At 37.2% G+C, this 18,519-nt stretch overlaps 1 long non-coding RNA gene across 1 annotated transcript; it reads right to left on the bottom strand.

Moving 5' to 3' along the window:
• Nucleotides 1-3,540: 3,540 nt before the first annotated feature.
• Nucleotides 3,541-6,791, bottom strand: LOC138357170 (uncharacterized). The gene is made up of 2 exons (XR_011224849.1): nucleotides 5,501-6,791; nucleotides 3,541-3,722 (listed from the first exon to the last, which is right to left on the bottom strand). It is a non-coding gene; the product is annotated as an uncharacterized lncRNA (long non-coding RNA).
• Between the last annotated feature and the right edge of the window lie 11,728 nt (nucleotides 6,792-18,519).

Here is an 18,519-nt window from a genome sequence, read left to right as displayed (position 1 = left end):
ACAACGCTTCCCGCCGTCATTCGACCATGAGTTACAGCCCCGCTCCTGTGCCAGGTAAGTCCACAACGGGCTCACCATAGCCCGTGCTACTTGGAACTTTTTGTTCCAAGAATCTTAAACAACAAACAACAGCTTCCCGCCCTTTTTGACGAAGACAGACATCATGGCGTCCTATGGCACACATTTAGTTTCATAACTTCTACAGGACTACACCGACGCAAATGAGCTGTACCTGTCCATGCTGACTGTCACGTTACTGGACTAATTCGAATATGCCCTTATCTACAGACCACGTCGAAGCTGAGACTCGTCCTTCCGCTGACTGCTATATTCTACCATCTACCATTATCGTAGAGACTGCATATACTTGTGGTCGTTCGCGAACCCATTGATATAATAATTCATTAAACTGTGCAACTAGCTTATTAAGACTGTAACTTGCTTTGCTAAATTTTGAAGTCCAGCCTGGACGGAAGAGCGACGATCTCCCTTCATGCAGGCTGGCGTTCAATCCCCGACCGTCTAAGTGGTTGGGCACCATTCCTTTCCCCCCAGTTCCATCCCAAATCCTGACCCTTTGCAAGTGCTATATAGTCGTAATGGCTTAATTGGCGTTTTCCCCCTATAATTCCCTCTGGAGCCCATTGTGTACCTCTATAACCTTCTCAACTACAGAATGGGTGCATAGGATGCATAATAAATAAACTAAAATAAACTATAAGCGGGCGTGACCAAATGACCTCTGTGAGACCACATAATGGGACCATGTATTAATAAGAAGTGTCTAAAATTTAACCAATTGGCATGTGGTCAGGAGCAGACGAAACTGTGCCCTCAACAAGCAGTCAAGCCGTGGTCTCGCTGCGTCGCATGTGTACCAACTCTTCCTCCTCACAATAAAAGATTAATCATAAACTTACAGTACTATGCACCTTGATGATGATCTTCGGTATTGTGGAAATTGCAGGGAATTTGCTGTAGGGATAACTGTGCAACTTGCATGTGATCTTCGGTACTATGATGACTGGGACTTGCATTTGGTCTGCAGTACTGCAATAACTAATAGTAATAACTATACTAATTTGTAGGTGATCTGCATTGTGCAATTTGCAGTTAGTTTAGTTCATTTATTATGACCACATACCCATCTTGTGGGCGGTAGTGGAAAGGGTTACAGAGGCACATAATGGGCTCAGGGACTGAACCCCACAATTCATTTAGATAATCAAGTTACAATCTTGATGAGCTAGTTACAAAATTCAGTATAAGTCGTCATATCATCAATAGGTTCGAGATCGACCACAAGTACAGTTTCTAAATTATGCAACTGACATATGTGGAGAGCTAGTGTCACAATTGATATGTCTGTCCTGCACACCGCTCCCATCCAGTGGGCAGCGGTGGATAGGTTACAATAACTTAGTTACTACCTACAGTTTGCAAACTGAGGATATTTGGCTAAAATTTCTGGTGCAGACAATCTAAAATAGTATCATGTTTACCCTCAATATCTAGCATTTTCTGTAATCTTTGACGGTCTCTTCCAATTTCTTTAATTGAGAGGGGCGTCTCCTCCAATTTTTCCTCCAGTATAAACACGTATGAAATCCGTATGCCCCCACTAATAAAACATGCTGCTTAGTCTGTATAGAAATAAATGCAAGCATTCTCGCATGTTAAGTTAATCAACTCGATCTGTTCATATCACAGCCCGTTCTCACAATTTAACAAAAATCTAGATTCAAGTGCTTTTGTTTAACAATAAGCGTATGAATCTTGACCGGTACCCACCTAGCCTAATGAAGGCGATGCATCATAGTATATTATAGTCATATTATACTGCATTTACTTGTAATTCACGAGTCACGACACTTTCGTGCTTTGTGGTGGGATGTAGACCTATTATTCACTTTAAGAGAGTTTTAGTTTGACAAGTCATGGTACCAAAATGACCCTGAGAAGATGCACACAATTCATTGTATGATGTTCAAAGTCTCTTCTCCTAGATACGTGGGAGCGAAACTGTAGCATTGCAATAAAATAAAATAAAATAAAACAAAATATATAAAAAAATAATAGGAGTGGTAGGAGAAGAAAAGATTAAAGTATTCAGTGAGAATCCACAAGGTTTTCTCTGAATACTCTTTATTTTCTTCCTCGAGGATGTGGGTCCCTACAATTGCACCAGAGGTGGTACCCCTATATATATATATATATATATATATAGTCTTTGTGTAAACACACTTCACATGACCGGACATTAACTCTGTTGCACCAGCCTACTAAGTCTCACCCATTCAGTGATGAAGGCTCGCTGGGAGTCCGGAGGGTTAAGTGCTCTAATCAATCAAACTTATAAATGAAAAAAACACTTCATGTTGCTAGTTATGCTTGAACTTTTATGGAGCAGTGCTTTGCTCAATTCCTATGTCTGAAGTGCCCCTCTGTAAATGCTTCACCCAAGTTGCTTAATTTAAGAACTGTACTTGTGGTCGATCTCGAATCCATTTATGATGTGACGACTTATACAGAATTTTGTAACTAGCTCATCAAGATTGTAACTTGCTTAGCTAAATGAATTGTGGGGTTCAGTTCCTGAGCCCATTATGTGCCTCTGTAACCCTTTCCATTACCATCCAGAAGATGGGTATGGGGTGCATAATAAATTAACTAAACTAACTAGCTGTAAATACACGTAATTGCCGATAATATCAAAACAACTAACCTAAGCTTAACTATTGTATACACAAAGCTATAATATTTCAGAGCATTTAATTTTCTATAATACATTACTGTACAGTAAAAATTTTGCCCCGCTCTCTTTTTCAAGGCAAGTAAATTAAAATAAAATTAATTCAAGTTGTTTAAATAAATACTGAGATGTATATTATTATTATTACCTGTAAAATTAAAAATTCCTGGGTATTATTTTTTAATGTACATTGCCATTTACATGACCATGTAAATAAATGCCCTGTAGGGGTAGTGATGTAATGTAAATCACTCTCATTTTTCACGTGTTGTTCATACTAGAGTATGAACACATGAAAAATGGTAGTGAACAGGGATAGGTAGCAGCAGTTTGTGAAGAAACGCTGTTATCATAGTGGTCAACCAGTCTTTACGAAGTTCAGTTTTCAGTTTAATTCATTTATTATGTACTCCATACCAATCTTGTGGGCGGTAGTGGAAAGGGTTACAGAGGCACCTAATGGGCTCAGGGATTGAACCCCACAATTCATTTAGCTAAGCAAGTTACAATCTTGGTGAACTAGTTACAAAATTCAGTATAAGTCATCACATCAACAATGGGTTTACGAAGTGTGTGGATTTTATTATGTGGATTTTATTAGTGTGGCGATACTGGTAGAGATTTTTTTTATCATGTACTTCAAAAGTATAGCAATACACGGTGATGCAATTTAGTGTTTAAGGTATAAGCAATGGAAAGATATCATTTTTATTATCTTTTCCTAGACTGATCTTTCTTTCTTTCTACAAATGTCTCTTCAGTTCATGAAAGTAGGGGAAATGTGACAGTAATATATTAACAAACAATTTAATTATAAGTGTATAATCAATATATTAATATATATTCCTTAGATTTTTTTTATAAAAATAAACATTTTTCAGCTAAAAAATAACTCCATTCCACGTTGATTGGTACTCTATTAACACGATCTCTTGATAAAGGTTTCCTTAATAATGAAAGCAGGCTTTACCTGGAAAAGATCATATTTGCAGTCATTATGGAAATTGTATATAATGATATGTATTTTACAAAAAATCCATATTTTATGCATTTGCCATTTAGTCATAAATTTAAACATAAAAATCCCAATCATTCATGACTTCCCAACATCCTCTGCACCATACATCACTTCAAATTGAATGCAAAGTATTTACCATTCAATATTCTAATTATTTCATTTGCTAGAGCAGCTTTTCGAGCATCCATTACAATATAAATAAGAAAATGTGGGGGCGATAATATTTATTAACTGGCTGTAGTTCAACTGCATAATTGAGAAAGTGACTACTCAGTCTCATGTGCCAACATATACTGCATTGAGTTGCTGTACTATTTGTATATTTCAGTTGAATAAAAAAAATCATGTGGTGAATGTAATGAAATTACTTTTTCTGATTACTTTATACACTCAGGAATAGTGGGAGATATTATTGTGCTGTTCCCAGATTTTGCTAGTGGAGGCTAATAGATCAGCCTTACATTTCATGTTCTCTCTTGATTCCTTGTATGACTGGCCAGCCTGTGAGGTGGGGATGTTGGATGAGCTTTTAGCTGGTTTTTTATCTCTACTGTGTAATCTTTCATATAGGATAGGGTAGCAGCACATTGCTGTGTATACCTAAGGTTGTTAATAACAAAAAATATAGTATTCCCATCTCACAGGATGGTTAGTCATACATGCAACCAGGAGAGAAAATACCTGCCTCAATACAACAAATAAATACAATTTTACTAAATAATAACTTCATGATTTTCATAAGAGCTAATCATGGAGATATTATATTATCATTATTTTTTACCAGTTTCTATAAGATTCCTCTTAAATAATGTTTGTGTTATAGACCAAGACAGTTTTTTAACAAGCTTAGGTATACACAGCAATGTGTTGCTACCCTATTCTGTATAAAAGATTACACAGTGTAGATAAAAAACCTGCTACAAGCTCATCCAACATCCCTACCTCACAGGACGGCCAGTCATACATAGAATCAGGAGAAAACATGATCTATTAGCCTCCACTATTAGCCTCTGGGTACAGCACAAAAATATTTTCCAATATTCCTGAGTATATGAAGTAATTACAGAGCTCAAAGTACCTCATACCATTTGATCTGAAATGCCTGTTAACAGGGCAATGGAATCAGGAGAGAACATGAAATGTAAGGCTGATTTAATCCTGTGTAATCTTTCATATAGAATAGGATAGCAGCACATTGCTGTGTACACCTAATTTTATTAAAAAAAAAACACTTCTGATGTATTTTCATAAAATAATTATGATTTTGATTTTCCTTTAATCCTATACGAAAACACATTGGGCAAAGAATTCTATCCAAATTTCAGGGTTTGTAGTAACAAAAGCATAATTTAATTGCTGTACAGTAATATACAATTATGTACTGTACTGTATATCCATGGAATCATGCAAAGTTTTATTTAAACATTTTGTTCCAAAATTTAACTATTATCATAAACAAATTACAACCAATTGTTTTGTAATTGCACAGATAACATTCATTTGACTGGAATAATTTCACTCTTGAAATGTTAGCTAATCTAAGAATTTTGAATATGTTGAATAAGGATTAGTCTATCCAGTTATATTCATCCAGTTATTTTATAAATTTAAGATGTCGGAATGCCTCTATATTGAGTTCCTTGTATATATCCAGAAATATACATCGAAACTAATTTCCCAATTTAATTTTTTGTGATAATTGATACACACAATTTTGTAATTATACCTACCATTGCCGTATAAAATGAATGCTGAGATCCCCCAGGCATAGCTAGGCCTTCTTGCAGCCGCTCAGCTATCAACTGCTGCATTTCAAGTATGCCTACTGAGGGAATCGTTGGACTGCCCTACCAAAATGAAGCAAGATGGTGCTTCGTGTAAGATGTGGCCTCTGGAACACCATCTTGACCAGAAGCAGCACCGAGAGCTCATGAATTTCACATCTCCTGTGGTGCCGGCGGAGCAGGATAGCATTAAGGGTGCCGAGCGGCTCGGCTCGGAATGATATCCCAAAGGCTATCAGATGGTCCACATTCCTTATGATATTGAAGCACGTGTACCAGGTCAGCAAAGTGCGGCCCATCATATCACTGGTCAGCTGAGCTATGGCACTAGGCACCAGAACCATCTTGGGGTGGGTTCTATGGTCTTGAGGTGGGTTCTATAATCTTGAGGTGGGTTCTGTGGTCTTGAGGTGGGTTCTATAATCTTGAGGTGGGTTCTGTGGTCTTGAGGTGGGTTCTGTGGTCTTGAGGTGGGTTCTGTGGTCTTGAGGTGGGTTCTATAGCCTTGAGGTGGGTTCTAAGGTTTTGAGGTGGGTTCTATGGTCTTGAGGTGGGTTTTATGGTCTTAAGGTGGGTTCTATGGTCTTGTGGGGGGTTCTATGGTCTTGAGGTGGGTTCTATGGTCTTGAGGTGGGTTCTATAGTCTTGAGGTGGGTTCTATAGTCTTGAGGTGGGTTCTGTAGTCTTTCAGAGCCGGAACAGGCTGGCCCTCAAACTGGATACTATGTGATGTAATCATCAATTACGATGCTTGTTTATAAATCAATGAGTATATTTAAAAAATATGGTATTATATAACTAAAAATGAGGTTAATCAAGTTCATGTAGTAGTCAATTATTTTGTAGGCAATTTGTAAAAATATTAAATTTGTTTGCGTTTACATTTTAGTAGCCTAAAGTAGCTAGGCTACATTGAAAATGTAGGAACATTTAAATTTTCAACTTATATCATTATTTCTGTGACTTTTTTATTATAATTAAATAAATCAACATGTACTGCACAAGAAAATAATTCTCAAGCACTTCGTACACATTAAATATAGCGACATTTATATTTCCTCTCTTCTTCAGTGTTTCTGCAGTGACAATTTATTTGTCATAAATAAATATATACTTATATTTATCATTTACCCAATGATAAATATATAGTGTAGCAGAAGCTGTCTTAATATTCATGCAAGCTCGGTTAAACCCTAACGAGATGAAACAACAAGCCATCAGCTAGATCTGTGTGTCGCTCCCGAGGACGTCAACAAGGAGACGAACTTTTAGCAAATACCTTCCTGTGATTGGCTGTTGCTGGGAATGGCAACACTCTTTCTATAATTAAATACAAACTAACAAATACGTCTTTTTGCACAACAATATCTTTATTTCAAACACAACCTCTTCGTTTTGTACAAGACAGAAATTCCCATCTAACTGAATAATTTAGTCCAATAAGAGAACAGAGCATTGTATCATGAAAGTTATTTGCGTCAGGCAACCCCCCACTGATGACGTCACAAGCTAGGTAGCCAGCCCATGTTTCTGTAACACTCGTTACATCCTGCAGTATTTAATTATCACTTTATTAATGCTTTTAAATACTTAACCCTTCACTTTTTATGTAGATTAAAGTTGAAGCAGAATGTCATGAGCAAGGATGGTGTGCTAAATAAAGATGATTTATTAAGTGGATGGAACCTTTAGCAGATCCCTTCCTGTCATTGGCTGTTGTGTTAATGTCAACAAAGAGTTTCTACCAATGATATTATTTTTATTATGCACGCCATACCACTTGTGGGCGGAGCTAGGAACTTCCTACCCGAGCACAACAACCCGCCTTATGGGTTGCTGTTTGGCTATTTGTAGTGCGTTGGAAAAAAAAGAGATGGCGCTAGTGGTATTTTGTGGGTTAATTTGTTATAAGTGCAATTTGATGTCAACAGATGGCGTAAGCTGTACCTTATGGCCACTAGTGACCAGCCAGTTAATAGTGTTCTCTTTTGCCGACAGATGGCATCAGCTGTATTATTATTATCAATTAAACAATGATTCTATACGTCCGTTAGCTTATGATAAGGTTTTATACCATAATGAATTAGATAACTAGAGTTCTGCAATTATATATTTTTTTAAATACTGTAAAGGATACGTAAGGTTTGGAGGCTAGGTAATGATGATAGAGTTACAAGATACGAGTTAGATGGTGTTGAGATTGCGAAAGGCTTATGATTAGAAGTTAAACCAAACAATCAATTCATAAATGTTCAAAATAAAGCAAATAAGACGCTGGGATTTATTATTCGAAACGTTAGTAATACAAAACGTTTTCTAGTTATTTCTTTTTCAAATTGTTTATTATTGGGAATTGGGATGATTAACGAAGTTGCAAGCTAAGACTTCGTTATCCTACAGTAACTCATCTGTAGCTTGACCCTAGATACTCGATTATTTAACGAGTTTATTGTTAGATTTCATTAGGAAACAACTTGTCAATCAAGGAATCACTCTCCAATAGGAAGAAAACCCGCTGGGTTGTTCATCCTGTCACTTGTACCCAGACACAGCTGGGACTTGCTTAACTGTCTCAAGTGAACAGCTTCTCAAACAAAAAGATTAATATCTGTCAAACCCTTAACATCTTACGTTATCTTGCGGGTGCAAAATGGGGGAATCTTTTAAGAAGAGTATCAATATTTGACAAATACTGTTTTCCTAACTCATTCAGTGTTGGGTTTATTATTTTACACATTTCTAATGTGTCAAGTGTTCACATTCACGTAGACAGTGGTCAAGGCGGTGACTGTCACTCTCATCACTAATTCTGCAAAGTAAAGAAAACAATCGGAAACTAAGGAAATAAAACTGGCAAAAAGTTTTTTTAGTTTAATTCATTTATTATGCACCCCATACCCATCTTGTGGGCGGTAGTGGAAAGGGTTACAGAGGCACATAATGGGCTCAGGGACTGAACCTCACAATTCATTTAGCTAAGAAAGTTACAGTCTTGGTGAGCTAGTTACAAAATTCAATACACATCGTCACATCATCAATGGGTTTGAGATCGACCACAAGTACAGGTTCTAAATTAAGCAACTGACATATGTGGAGAGCTAGTGTCACAATTGATATGTTTGTCCTGCACACCGCCCCCCATCCAGTGAGCAGCGGTGGATAGGCTACAATCACTTAGTTACTCTCTACAGTTAGCAAACAACCTACAACTGTAGGTACTGATGTACCTACAGTTAGCAAACTGGGAATATTTAGCTAAAATTTCTTGTAGCAGAACATTTTGAATGAAATATTTACACATTGTTGGAACATTGGTTATAGAATTGTCTCTGAATTCACGTATCTTTACGCACTCCATCACATAGTGACGGAGGTGTGCGAATAATATTATTGACACAGTTTACATTTGGTCAAATCTACATCAGCAGATAATGAGAATTCCCAGAGATACTTGTAACCGAGTCTAAGCCCAGCAGTAGTAACTTTTAGAAGTCTGCTGATTTTATTGAATGAACCATAAATGTGTGGCTCATTACACAGAGAAATCACAAATCCACGACCCTTGTGGATTTGTTCATGTGTGGTTCCTCTTGCATGATAGTATGATGATAATTACTGGTGTCGATTTCAATTTGCCTCAGATTTACAAGATTTCGTTGAAGTTCTTGGTGTACCATTGCTCTCAGACTGCTCATTGACAATCCAAGGTTACACTCAACGTCTCCTTTAAAGGCAGATTCTTTGGCTAACTCATCAGCTCCATCATGCATTCGGAGGCCAACATGAGGACAAGAGATGAAACAGAAAGTTATGAGATAGATCAATGTGCTGAACGCTCCGAGTAACATCCATAAGGTGGCGGAGCTCCCAGAAGAAATACCTTCCTGTGATTGGCTGTTGCGGGGGATGCCAACACTCTTTTATGAATAAAATGTTAATTAAGAAATACGTTCTTTTGCACAACAACCGTGTTGTTGTACAAAAGATAAACCAATTCTGTTTTGTACCTGACAGAAATTTCCATCAATCTGGATCATTTAGTGCATTAAGAGGTCGAAGCATCGTATCATCAATATTATTAGTGTCGAGGCAACCCCCACTGTTGACGTCACAAGTTAGGTAGCCAGGACCTGTTATATCCTTAAGTATTTAATTGTCACTTTATTACACTTTTCAAATCATTAATACTTCACTTTTTGGGTAGATTAAAGTGAGATTAAAATTAAGCAAGGTTGGTGTGCTGAACTAAGATGATTGCTGGTATAAAATCTACAAGGAACTGGAGAAAAGCCTTCAAGTATTAGGTACATAAATTGAGAAGTCAACACCCATATCATATATTTAGAAAAATTGTATAGCACGCTTTCCATTCGTAGGTAGTAACTAAGTGATTGTAACCTATCCACCGCTGCCCACTGGATGAGGGGGGGGGGGATGCAGGATAAACATGTCAATTGTGACACTAGCTCTCCACATATGTCAGTTGCTTAATTTAGAAATTGTACTTGTGATCGATATCGAACGTATTGATGATGTGACGACTTATACTGAATTTTGTAACTAATTCATCAAGATTGTAACTTGCTTAGCTAAATGAATTGTGGGGTTCAGTCCCTGAGCCCATTATGTGCCTCTGTAACCCTTTCCACTACCGCCCACAAGATGGGTATGGGGTGCATAATAAATGAACTAAACTAACAACGCTTTCCATAAAACTCTATTACAGAATCCACTATGAGTTCTTTTTAATGGCAAAATTTAGCCATTTTGTGTAACAACTGCATATCTCATACTTTTAATAATCATAGTAACAGAAATATTCATATTTTTTATATACGAGAGATGAAACAGCAAGCCATCAGCTAGATCTGTGTGTCGCTCCCGAGGACGTCAACAAGGAGACGAACTTTTAGCAAATACCTTCCTGTGATTGGCTGTTGCTGGGAATGGCAACACTCTTTCTATAATTAAATGCAAACTAAGAAATACGTCTTTTTGCACAACAATATCTTTATTTCAAGCACAACATCTTCGTTTTGCACAAGACAGAAATTTCCATCTAACTGAATAATTTAGTCCAATAAGAGAACGGAGCATTGTATCATCAAAGTTATTTGCGTCAGGCAACCCCCACTGATGACGTTACAAGCTAGGTAGCCAGCCCATGTTTCTTTAACACTCGTTACATCCTGCAGTATTTAATTATCACTTTATTAATACTTTTAAATACTTAACCCTTCACTTTTTATGTAGATTAAAATTGAAGCAGAATGTCATAAGCAAGGATGGTGTGCTAAATAAAGATGATTTATTAAGTTAATGGAACCATTAGCAGATACCTTCCTGTGATTGGCTGTTGTGTGAATGTCAACAAAGAGTTTATACCAATGATATTTTTTTTATTATGCACGCCATACCACTTGTGGGCGGAGCTAGGAACCTCCTACCCGAGCACAACAACCCGCCTTATGGGTTGCTGTTTGGCTATTTGTAGTGCGTTGGAAAAAAACGAGATGGCGTTAGTGGTATTTTGTGGGGTAATTTGTTATAAGTGTAATTTGATGTCAACAGATGGCGTAAGCTGTACCTTATGGCCACTATTGACCAGCTAGTTAATAGTGTTCTCTTTTGCCGACAGATGGCATCAGTTGTATTATCAGTTGTATTATTTTTATCACATTTAACAATGATTCTTTACGTCCGTTAGCTTATGATAAGGTTTTATACCATAATGAATTAGATAACTAGAGTTCTGCAATTATATTTTTTTATATACTGTTGAGGCTACGTAAGATAAATGTAAGGTTTGGAGGCTGGGTAATGAAGATAAGAGTTACAAGATACGAGCTAGATGGTGTTGAGATTGCGAAAGGGATTAGGATTAGAATTTAAACCAAAAAATCAATGCATAAATATTCAAAATAAGGCAAACAAGACGCTTGGATATGTTATTTAAAACGTTAGTAATACATTACGTTTTCTAGTTATTTCTTTTTCAAATTGTTTATTATTGGGAATGGGGATTTTGTCTAACGAAGTTGCAAGCTAAGACTTCTTTATCCTACACCAACTCATCTGTAGCTTGACCCTAAATACTGGTTTATTTAGCAAGTTTATTGCTAGATTTCATTAGGAATCAACTTTGTCAATCAAGGAATCACTCCCTAATAGGAAGTGTAACGTACGATTATGTTGCGTTGTTGGGTAGATTAGATACACAGTGTTTAGTGAGTTTCATATTTATTTAGTAGTCCTGGATACAGCAGTATCGTAGACGTTGAGACGAAGCTTAGAGCAGAGCAGAGAGCTGAGTGAGGCCGGAGTCGCGGAGCTCTATGTGGGAGAGCGTAATTGTAGCTGGATGAGGTCGTAGTCTGCTGCCTGTTCTGTTTTTAAGCTGTAGCGTCTTGGAGACGATTAGAACTGCCTACGCCGAGTGCTACATTCTTGACTGGAAATTGTACTGTTGTCTATTCTCATATCGCTTCCTTTTATTTGGTGACTACCCCTCACCTTACTCTACTAGGATAGGAGGATGTGAGAACTGTAACTGTAATTAGGGATAGGATTATAGCTTGTGTAGTTAGTGCTAATTAGTTATGCCATTAAGATAATGAGATAATGGAGCGAGTATAAGTATTACTCGCTACAGAAGAAAACCCGCTGGGTTATTCATCCTGTCACTTGTACCCAGACACAGCTGGGACTTGCTTAACTGTCTCAAGTGAACAGCTTCTTAAACAAGAAGATTAATATCTGTCAAACCCTTAACATCTTACGTTATCTTGCGGGTGCAAAATGGGGAATCTTTTAAGAAGAGTATCAATATTTGACAAATAGTGTTTTCCTAACTCACTCAATGTGGGGTTTATTATTCTACACATATTTCTAATGTCTCTCAAGTGTTCACATTCACGTAGACAGTGGTCAAGGCGGTGACCGTCACTCTCATGACAGATTCTGCAAGGTAAAGAAACCAGTTCGGAAACTAGGGAAATAAAACTAGCGAAAAGTGTTTTAGTTTAATTCATTTATTATGCACCCCATACCCATCTTGTGGGCGGTAGTGGAAAGGGTTACAGAGGCACATAATGGGCTCAGGGACTGAACCCCACAATTCATTTAGCTAAGCAAATTACAGTCTTGGTGAGCTAGTTACAAAATTCAATAAACATCGTCACATAGTCAATGGGTTTGAGATCGACCACAAGTACAGTTTCTAAATAAAGCAACTGACATATGTGGAGAGCTAGTGTCACAATTGATATGTTTGTCCTACACACCGCCCCCCATCCAGTGAGCAGCGGTGGATAGGTTACAATCATTTAGTTACTACCTACAGTTAGCAAACAACCTACAACTGTAGGTCTGATAAGCTAGTTAGCAAACTGGGGATATTTGGTTAAAATTTCTGGTAGCAGAAAATTTTGAATGAAATATTTACACATTGTTGGTACATTGGTTATAGAATTGTCTCTGAATTCACGTATCTTTACGCACTCCATCACATAGTGACGGAGGTGTGCGAATAATATTGTTGACACAGTTTACATTTGGCCAAATCTACATCAGCAGATAATGAGAATTCCCAGAGATACTTGTAACCGAGTCTAAGCCCAGCAGTAGTAAAATTTAGAAGTCTGCTGATTTTATTGAATGAACCATAAATGTGTGGCTCGTTACACAGAGAAATCACAAATCCACGTCCCTTGTGGATTTGTTCATGTGTGGTTCCTCATGCAAGATAGTATGATGATAATTACTGGTGTCGATTTCAATTTGCCTCAGATTTACAAGATTTTGTTGAAGTTCTTGGTGTACTATTGCTCTCAGACTGCTCATTGACAACCCAAGGTTACACTCAACGTCTCCTTTAAAGGCCGATTCTTTGGCTAACTCATCAGCAACATCATGCATTCGGAGGCCAACATGAGGACAAGAGATGAAACAGAAAGTTATGAGCTAGATCAATGTGCTGAACGCTCCGAGTAACATCCATAAGGTGGCGGAGCTCCCAGAAGAAATACCTTCCTGTGATTGGCTGTTGCTGGGGATGCCAACACTCGTTTATGATTATAATGTTAATTAAGAAATACGTTCTTTTGCACAACAACCTTGTTGTTGTACAAAAGATAAACAATTTCTGTTTTGTACCTGACAGAAATTTCCATCTATCTGGATCATTTAGTGCATTAAGAGGTCGAAGCATCGTATCACCAATATTATTAGTGTCGAGGCAACCCCCACTGTTGACGTCACAAGTTAGGTAGCCAGGACCTAGATTCAGGAAGCTCTGTGAATTTCTTCGTAAGTGGGTTTGCTACGAAGGTTCCTAAGTGCGCCCTAAGAAGATGCTTAGGTGCTATTCAATAAGGTATACTTAGGAAGAAAAATTGTTGGTTCACCTGCGTGCCGATAGAGGTCACTACTGTGTTTCGTTTGGCCAATCAGAGAGCAGCAACATTCTTCATATTGAAGATTTAGCGCTGGCTTATCGCAGCTCTACTGCCTCCTATTTACGTCGAATTTTCTTATAAAATTAGTATATTTCGAAGTAAAACAATGTTTTTTCAACTTCTACAGCCAGCACCGACATTGTAGTAAACAAATATGTTACATTTGTTGTTTACCTACGTAATTCTAAGAGATACTGTGTAGCTGTCCTTGTTGCTCGGAAGATGCGCTGACAATTATTGTATATATTTACTGAATTTACCCAAGGGCCACTAACTATCTAGTGACCTCGAAGAGGACAGAAAGCCGGCGGCTTGTTGAAGGGCCCGCCAATTGTCTTAATTATATTTTTTAGCTGGAATTTGGCATTTACGGCTTCAGCGGGTAGGCGGTTCCATGGGTTTATAGCCCTCTTGGTGGAAAAAACATCTGTTTTCAGTCCTACTTGAGAGAACATACTCTCCAACACTATATCTGTGATTGTCCTGTAATCAGTGACTTCATACCAAATGGTATGAGGTATTTTGAGCTCTGTAATTACTTCATACACTCAGGAATATTGGAAGATATTCTTGTGCTGCACCCAGATTTTGCCAGTGGAGGCTAATAGATCAGCATTAAGTATTTTGTTCTCTCCTAATTCCATGTATGACTGGCCATCCTGTGAGGTGAGCTTGTAGCTGGTTTTTGATCTACACTGTGTGGTCCTTTAGACAGAATAGGGAAACAGCACATTGCTGTGTATACCTAAACATATTTAAAAATACATTGTTTGAGAGGAGTTTTGTAGAAACTGGTAAGAGTAATTATAATATAATGTTTCCATGATTCAGTGCTTACCTCTTGTGAAAATTGCTTAGAGTTGTTTAGTCAGAGTTGATTTGTTTTTTGTATTGAGGCTGGTATTTTCTAAATTGATTCCATGTACAGTATGTCTAACCATCCTGTGAGATGGGAGTATTAGATAAACTTATAGCTAGTTTTTTATCTACACTGTGTAATATTCCATATAGAATAGGGTAGCAGCACATTGCTGTGTATACCTAATCTTCTTAATAAAAAAAATCAGTAATAAAGATTTTAAATTATAGTTTGTATTATTACAAATACAGTACTGTATTATCCTTATTAAATCATGTTGACCATGGATCATTAAGATCTCATGTTGATATGTAATACAAGTCATATTTCTTTTGAACTGCTAATCCATGCTAATCATTCATTAAATTGTGTATTATGTCTCAATTTTTCACTTCCTTGGATATACTGTACAGTACAAAAAGATAGGATAAAAATAAACCAGTAATATTTCTTTCATTATATTTTTCATTTAAATAACTGCATCAATATTTTTACAGCTGACAGGATTTGTTTTACCATACAGGTGCATTATTTGTTAAAAAAAAATTGGTTTATTGTTACACACAATGGTGCTACATAGCCTTCCCAGCTTGGTGCCTTCTTTTAATACTTACTGATTAAAAAATAAATAATAAATACATTTTATTCAGGAAAAGTACATACAGTTGATTTACAAACATAATGTTGGATTTATAGACAGAGCTAGTACATACAATACCTAAAGCCACTAATACTCATAGCATTTCGGGCAAGGTGTGGGGGAAAAAACACAGACTAAAACTTAGTAATCGGGATTAGGTATAAATTGTGTTGAAAGAAGGAATAAAAAATACAAAAAGGGGGGTTAGCATAGCATAACTCAGCAATTGCACATGTTGGTGAACAGCGTTGTTTAAAAAACAACCACATATGTCAGTTGCTTAATTTAGAAACTGTACTTGTGATCGATCTCGAACCCATTGATAATGTGACGACTTATACTGAATTTTGTAACTAATTCATCAAGATTGTAACTTGCTTAGCTAAATGAATTGTGGGGTTCAGTCCCTGAGCCCATTATGTGCCTCTGTAACCCTTTCCACTACCGCCCACAAGATGGGTATGGGGTGCATAATAAATGAACTAAACTAACAACGCTTTCCATAAAACTCTATTACAGAATCAACTATGAGCTCTTTTTAATGGCAAACTTTAGCCATTTTGTGTAACAACTGCATATCTCATACTTTTAATAATCATAGTAACAGAAATATTCATATTTTTTATATACGAGAGATGAAACAGCAAGCCATCAGCTAGATCTGTGTGTCGCTCCCGAGGACGTCAACAAGGAGACGAACTTTTAGCAAATACCTTCCTGTGATTGGCTGTTGCTGGGAATGGCAACACTCTTTCTATAATTAAATGCAAACTAAGAAATACGTCTTTTTGCACAATAATATCTTTATTTCAAACACGATATCTTCGTTTTGTACAAGACAGAAATTCCCATCTAACTGAATAATCGAGTCCAATAAGAGAACGGAGCTTTGTATCATCGAAGTTATTTGCGTGAGGCAACCCCTACTGATGACGTTACAAGCTAGGTAGCCAGCCCATGTTTCTGTAACACTCGTTACATCCTGCAGTATTTAATTATCACTTTATTAATACTTTTAAATACTTAACCCTTCACTTTTTAGGTAGATTAAAGTTGAAGCAGAATGTCATAAGCAATGATGTTGTGGTGAATAAAGATGATTTACTAAGTGGATGGAGCCTTTAGCTGATCCCTTCCTGTGATTGGCTGTTGTGTGAATGTCAACAAAGAATTTCTACCAATGATATGCCATTTGTTATGCACTCCATACCCACTGTGGGCGGAGCTAGGAACCTCCTACCCGAGCACAACAACCCGCCTTATGGGTTGCTGTTTGGCTATTTGTAGTGCGTTGGAAAAAAAAGAGATGGCGCTAGTGGTATTTTGTGGGGTAATTTGTTATAAGTGTAATTTGATGTCAACAGATGGCGTAAGCTGTACCTTATGGCCACTATTGACCAGCCAGTTAATAGTGTTCTCTTTTGCCGACAGATGGCATAAGTAGGTAACTGGAGTTCTGCGATTATTATTTTTATCTACTGTTGAGGATATATAAGATAAATGTAAGGTTTGGAGGCTAGGTAATGATGATAGAGTTATGAGATACGAGCTCGAAGGTGTTAAGATTGCGAAAGGGATTACGATTAGAATTTAAATAAAAAAATCAATGCATAAATTATCAAAATAAGGCAAATAAAACGCTGGGATTGATTATTCGAAACGTTAGTAATATAATGTTTTCTTTTTCTTTCTTTTTCAAATTTTTAATTATTGGGAATGGGGATGATGCCTAACCAAGTTGCAAGCTAAGACTTCCTTATCTTAAACCAACTCATCTGTAGCTAACCTTTAATACTCGTTTATATAACGAGTTTATTGTTAGATTTCATTAAGAATCTACTTTGTCAATCAAGGAATCAATGAAGGAATCACTTCTCAATAGGAAGAAACCCCGCTGGGTTGTTCATCCTGTCACTTGTTCCGAGACACAACTGGAACTTGCTTAACTGTCTCAAGTGAACAGCTTCTCAAACAAAAAGAATTAACATCTATCAAACCCTTAACATTTTACGTTATCCTGCGGGTGCAAAATGGGGGAATCCTTTAATAACAGTATTAATATTTGACAAATACTGTTTTCCTAACTCACTTAAGGTGAGGTTTATTATTCTACACATATTTCTAATGTCTCTCAGGTGTTCACATTCTGTCTAGAAATCCAACATTCTGTTTGTAAGTCATCTTGTATGTATGTACTTTTACCTAAATAAACATTTTACCTGAATGAACCTGCCCGAAACCCTTTTTTTGGAGTTAAGAGGATGGAGACATAGGTGAAGGCATATTAAGTTTAGAAATGAGAAATACAGTGAGAGTTATGAAAGCAGGCGGGCTGTCCACCTTGCTGACCCGATGCGTGGGTCTTGGCTGCTAAGGCAAGCTGGCTCTCTCTTGTCAGGGAGCTGTGAGTGTGTGAGAGGTTCTTCACACGTGTTTTAGCATATATGGATGTCTATAGATGAATACTGTGTAGCATTCATATATGCTCACTTTGCTGCTTCCATACATGTTGCGTTGTTCTGTTTAAGGCTATTTATTATTATTATTATTTATTGATTTATATATATATACATATATATGTATTTATATATATGCAGAATTTTACTGTTTTTTTGGGAGGGATTTCGTCAGTATTTGATCTGGGAATTATGTACTGTGGGGCGGGGTTTGCATCTAGTAAATCGAGGCTCTTGGGCCACCAGCTGTGGGAGCGGGGCGTCTCATCTTGGAGTAATCTAACATTGGGTCCTCTAACATTGGGTCCTTTAACATTGGGTCCTTTAACATTGGGCCCTCTAACATAACGATGGTGTTCCACACCCTAATGGCTTGGTGCTGCAGTCTGATGTTTAGTGGCTGTATATTCAGGGACTCATGGAGCTCCTGGATTGTCTGATCATATGGTGGATGGTGTTTTGCTGCTCTCCTTGGTGCCTTATTTTGCACTGCTTGCAGTTTCTGATTGATAATTGATAAAGATTAAGCCATTCAAAAGGTGGCACGGGCATGA

This window comes from Procambarus clarkii, chromosome 76 (assembly GCF_040958095.1).
Source record: "Procambarus clarkii isolate CNS0578487 chromosome 76, FALCON_Pclarkii_2.0, whole genome shotgun sequence".
NCBI classification, from domain to species: domain Eukaryota; kingdom Metazoa; phylum Arthropoda; class Malacostraca; order Decapoda; family Cambaridae; genus Procambarus; species Procambarus clarkii.
The sequence above is the reverse complement of the archived record's forward strand: the minus strand, read 5'-3'. Positions and strand labels throughout refer to the sequence as shown.